Here is a 6418-nt window from a genome sequence, read left to right on the forward strand (position 1 = left end):
GGTAAGCATACAGGACGCTCACAGCAATCTCATACAGGACACTCACAGCAGTCTCATACAGAACACTCACAGCAATCTCATTCAGAACACTCACAACAATTTCATACAGAACACTCACAACAATCTCATTCAGAACACTCGCAGCAATCTCATACAAAACACTCACGGCAATCTCATACATGTCATACATCTATACACATATGCGTCCATATACACACAACTTAATTCATCAATCGTGTATACTAACCTACATGTATAACCAGCATACATACTAACATACCAACCTACATACATACCTATATCCATCAAACATAAATCAATCCGTATTATACATACACAGGTCCATCCACACCTCAATCCAAATATACTAACACACATCCATACCTATATCCATTCAAACACACCTCAATCCAAATATACTAACACACATACAACCATACATCCATACCTATATCCATCCATACACATATCGATCCATATATACATACACACATACAACCATACCTATATCCATCCATTCACACCTCAGTCCATATATACATACACACATACAACCATACAAGTGTCGTACTGAATACAGTATGAACATACATTAAATACAACAGATGATATAAATGAGAGGCACTGTGTACTAACGTACATAAACACACCCGCCTACACACCTACGTGCATATATAAGACAATGCATAACATTATGGATGGGATAAAAAGTATTAAAATAAAAGCTAACAGTTTATATAAAGTTTACGGCGCCTGTACATTCTGTAGACAAGGGAGGCTAGGGATTTACTTATACATGTAGTATTCATTAGATAACAGGTCTGTTGCAGTAGAGAAAAGGTCGGGAAGGTCTTTCAGCTCTGGGAATGGAATAAAGCCGTTCGAGTCACATACATCCTTTAAATGGCAAATACCCTTTGTATACCAATTGTAACACAATTTGCCATGGGCATTTTGTAAGCCCTAACAACTGCACTGTTCAATTGACCAACTCGGCAGAATAATAACTGACTGACTGATATAGGAGATTTAACGTGCGCTTTCCGACTGTAGCGTATTTCGCACACGGGCCTGGTCGGACCATTTAGTGTATTCCGAAAAGGGTGAAAGTGGTGTGTGCAACCCAAGAGGGGGCTTTTAGGGGTTGCTTATATTGAATTTTTGGGATGTTTAAATTTGGAATAAATGCCGAGGTGGGTGGAGGAGGGAACTAAGGGAGCCGGGTGAGGTGGGTGTTTGTATGTTTATTGGATTTTGGATTGGTAGATTAATGAGTTTTTAGATGTGCTTAATTAGATCTGTTTTGATTAGGAATACGTCTAGGGCCTTCAAGTTTTATTTTGAGGGTTTAGTATTTCATCTAGAGTAGGAACCGTATTTAGATTGAGGGTGGTTTGTAGTGTGGTTCTGTGTGTTTGGTAGTGGGTGCAGCTGATGAGTACGTGTTTTGTGGTTTCGGGTTGTTTGCAGTGCGGGCAGTTGCCTGTGGTGTGTCTTTTACGTTTTTTTAGGTGGTTATTTAGGTTCGTGTGTCCTGTTTGGAGTTTTGTAATTAATCTGTCAAGTTTTTTAGAGGGGTGTAGGATTTTACACAAGAAAAAATACCCATATATACAAAATATACAATTTTGTATATTTGGTATTTCCAAAATATACAATTTGGTATAGTTGGTATTTCCAAAACTATACAATTTTGTATATATGGTTAGATTTTACCACTGCTTCATTGAATTTCTTCACCCCCCTTATAGAAGGTTTCACATAATATGTGGTTGCAAAGGTTACTAATGATACCGAACAGTATTATTATTGCATGTGACAATAATGCTTTAATACTATTTTCATTATGACAAGTATATGATGTTATGAAATAATTTGTATTTCGTTATGTTTTACATAAGAAATAGAACATTTGTACAGATCTTAATAACAGTTTGATCAATATAAAATGCGTACGCCAGCTGTTTATGATCTATACATACAAGTAGTTGAAAGTAGTTTTAAACATTGATGTTTATCATTCCAAAGCTCTGTTCTCCAGCTCAGTTCATCTTTGTTTACGAGAACGTTTTTAATATGGGCAATTTTCTTCTTTCGGGTCATTGGAGCAGTCATAATATTCATAACATCATAAATATTAAGATTACAGGCAATTTTAACAACTTTAGTACTCCATGAACTTTTACATAGTAACCATTTTCTTCATCAAAGCGTTACAAGTACTGTTATTAAATCTTGGGGTAGTCTAAAAACATTAGCATGTAATGTAACAAACGGGGAGGAGAGACCCATGTCTCCATTAGTGGCTATACTGGAGGTACCGTTACTAACACCAAGAAATAATTTACAGGCTCTATTTTGGATTAGATTAACGTTTTATCCTCATATACCAGAGCCATAGAACATTACCGGCTCAACAAGACTTTCATACAGTTTCATAAAAACATCATAAGACATACACCCAACAGAATAAGACAAAGCATGGCTGGCAGAATTGTACAACTCTTTCACAGTTGATGCACATATCTAGATGCTCGTCAACCCGTAGTCCCAGATAACGATATGATTCTACATAGACCAGTGTTTGCCCAGCATAGAGGAATCTGGTTAATCTGTATCACTTAACGAGTTTGAATAGCTTACTCTGCCCACAGTCGAGAGCAGCACAGTAATTAGTAGTTTAGACCAGGCGAATACACTGGTCACACTTGACTGGTCTGTCTGATGATTCGGTCACCTGCCAAATGGGATGTCTGACAATTGGGTGTGAACCCTACAGAGGAAGTTATTTTATGAATGCGTCACGTGTTTCAAAAGAGATGACCATTATCTAAGTAAAATACTTCTAAGATCATAAAGGACATAACATTTAATAAAGTGAAATTCATTTTCGACAAACTTTTATGAACAAATTTAAAACAGTGCGGGCAGATTCTATTTTCTAAAAGGGTTGGGGGGTTGTAAATCGTCCTGTTTCGATCCAGATCTAAAACTAGCTAAAATGCGACGGTGGTCCCTGTATTTAAAACATAAGGAGCAACAACGTTACGATCATGAAAGTTCTTAATGTATTGCCCTTAACGTTATGTTTATCGTTCCAAAGCTCTGTTCTCCAGCTCAGTTCATCTTTGTTTACGAGAAATTGGGCAATTTTCTTCTTTCGGGTCATTGGAGCAGTCCTAATATTCATAACATCATAAATATTAAGATTACAGGCAATTTTAACAACTTTAGTAATCCATGAACTTTTACATAGTAACCATTTTCTTCATCAAAGCGTTACAAGTACTGTTATTAATCTTGGGGTAGTCTAAAAACATTAGCATGTAATGTAACAAACGGGGAGGTACCGTTACTAACACCAAGAAATAATTTACAGGCTCTATTTTGGATTAGATTAACGTTTTATCCTCATATACCAGAGCCATAGAACATTACCGGCTCAACAAGACTTTCATACAGTTTCATAAAAACATCATAAGACATACACCCGACAGAATAAAACAAAGACAAAGCATGGCTGGCAGAATTGTACAACTCTTTCACAGTTTCACATATCTCGATGCTCGTCAACCCGTAGTCCCAGAAAACGATATGATTCTAGACCAGTGTTTGCCCAGCGTAGAGGAATGAAACCGATGATCTCGGTTGTGATTTCTAAAATGAATTACGTTTGTCTTATTCATATTCACTGACAGTTGCCAACGTGTTGACCTTTCATGCAGTACATTAAGCATGGATTGTAATGAACATTTATTGGGGGCAGTTAATGCAATATCGGCAGCATACATTAAAATGGAGAGCATAGTCTCATCAACAAGTACGCCACAATTGAGATTGTTAATAGCCAGGTCGTTAACATAGACAGAAAATATAGCTGGGGATAATTTACAGCCTTGCTTTACACCATGTTAAACAGTAAAACGTACTGTAAGAAATTCTCCTACACGTGCAGTACAATTGACATCGACATACAATCGACTGGATAGCATTCAATATCTTTCCTCGAACTCCAATATTCCTCAGCTTCGCTATAAACGGTGTCGAAGTTTTACATCAACAAATGTAACAAAGGTTGATTGTTTTGTTTTTTCTATACGTCTTCAACGTTTAAAACCTATAAATGATCACTACAGTCTCATTTGGATCTAAAATCATTTTGCTTATCAGCTATGATATTGTCCTTTTCAAGCCACTCAGTCTTTAATTGAGTACATAAGCATATACTTTTTAGGAATAGATGTTACAATGATACCAAAGGGTTTCTAAAATCCTTCATACCGCTCTTAGGAATAGGATGGATATATCGCTGTTCCACATAGCTGGTACAGTTCCATTTACAAAGCAATAGTTAATAATTATGTACGACAAATCAACTGAACTTTTTTTTAACACTTCGGCAGGAATATCATCCACACCTGTAGCCTTTCCATTCTTAAGTCTAAAGACAAAAGACTAATGGGATGTCTGGGAGTGAACCTTACATGTTTATCATTTATCCCATCCATTTCTTGAACTAGCTACTCCGAATTGAGCCATAATTCATTCACCACAGTCCTAACGGGAAATTCAAACATATCCACTTATAATTCACGACTACTGCAATCTTGTCAAATAACATGTGCTTGACATCAGGTCGATTTTATTGATATCATGTAATGACTGTCGAATATTATCTATGCATTATCCTGTCTAAAAATCTAGATATATTTACAATATCATGTATGCATTTTTGAATCATTGTATTCCGGAGTGGTCTTCATATAAACTTCTTGACCAATCCGCTTCATGTACATTTTCAGAAAAACAGAACATAACATGGGAATACCGTTCGAATTGGGCCTCGCTCAATTTCCCTGTGCGCTGTGATTTTTTATTTATTTATTTTAAACGAAATTTTTACAGGGACTAGCCGTGCTACCACAATACTTGTGTTAATTAATATTGATAACATTGAATGTTAAACCATTTTTACAGTTTTGTCTAATTTTAGCGATAATGAAAACTGAGTAGAGATAAGATATATTGATGAACAACGTCTTTATTACAGTAAGGAGCGACGCTTAGGTGTATGTTGTTACACCATTATCAAGCAAGTGATGTTGTTCATCCACAGATCTTATCCTCTCTCAATACTCCAACTTCTAAATTCCTCGCAAAGAAGATAATGATACTTGTTTTGAATCTTGCCATCGTACAAAATATTCTTCGCACAGTATTCAAGAAACAATGTAATATTAATATCATATTACGCCATCAATATATGTTGTGCAATATTTGAGAGGTTGGCGCCTGTCGGGACGGTGTGAGAAGCTAAAACTGTTCTTGTATAGTCTAGTATCCTTTGGCTAGTGACGGCTACCACTGTTTATTCCCATTCAAGTTGCTAACGGTGTTTCATCTAAACAGTATTATGGGAACGGAAATTAAAACATTACTTCATTCGTTATGCTACCATTATTGAATATATGTCCATGAGATTAATCTGTTCATTTTTCCGTATTTTTATTACGGAACTTATAGCTTTGTGTGGCATAAACGATCAAATAGTAAGATGACTACAATTAAAGGGCATTAATAACGAGAGGCTGTTCACATATGTGTACATCATATATGTATCACGCGAATCATTTCTGATTTTTCTCGACGTAAGAGCTAGAAACGTTACCTACTTCCGGCGCAGCGGTTCAAGATGTTGGCGCTATCTAGATTGGGTCCCTGACACATGCAGCTCTAGTTGATGGGTATATTGTACTTAATAAGCTGAACTTTTATAAATCTATTTTTTGCAAATATATACTAGTCACTCCAACTAATCATTGTTACTAAAATATATAGGATTGTTGTCGATAACGTGTCCATTCGTATGTCTGTTCACGTCTGCTCTACTAATTATTGACACTAAGAAACTCGTACAATTTTTTAAATCGTTACTAAACGTGTTGTACTTGTCTACATCTTAAATTGAAAAGTGGGAGAAAAGTTGCTCACTGTATTTTGCGGCCTTTGATGGTTCTGATGATCAAGAGTCGATGAGGATTCAGGAGTTTTTGAATTGATGCAGAATCAAGGTTCATCCCTTCGTTGTTGTTGCATTAGGTGTTTAAGAGGTCGCCTTCTGCCTAGGCAATTTCGGCTGACCTGTCCCTCTTTGGGACTCCTGTGTGTGAGAAGGGTTCACATATCTATTGTGAGTTCGGTGTTCACATAATTTCTGTTTTTGCATTGATATGATTTCTATTTTCTTATATTGATATGATTTCATTTTTATCCTTGGCTGCTCTGTTTATATACGTTCGAGCAGCTGTCCATCTCTCAGAAATAGAGTTAGTTTGGCCTTCGCTATTGCATCTCTTGGCTTTAGGAGATCTATGACAGATAGCGGATCTAACTGCAATTCTTGTTTTAACCTAGCCCG

Source organism: Haliotis rufescens, unplaced genomic scaffold (genome assembly GCF_023055435.1).
Source record: "Haliotis rufescens isolate VD_foot unplaced genomic scaffold, xgHalRufe1.0.p SCAF_35, whole genome shotgun sequence".
NCBI lineage: Eukaryota > Metazoa > Mollusca > Gastropoda > Lepetellida > Haliotidae > Haliotis > Haliotis rufescens.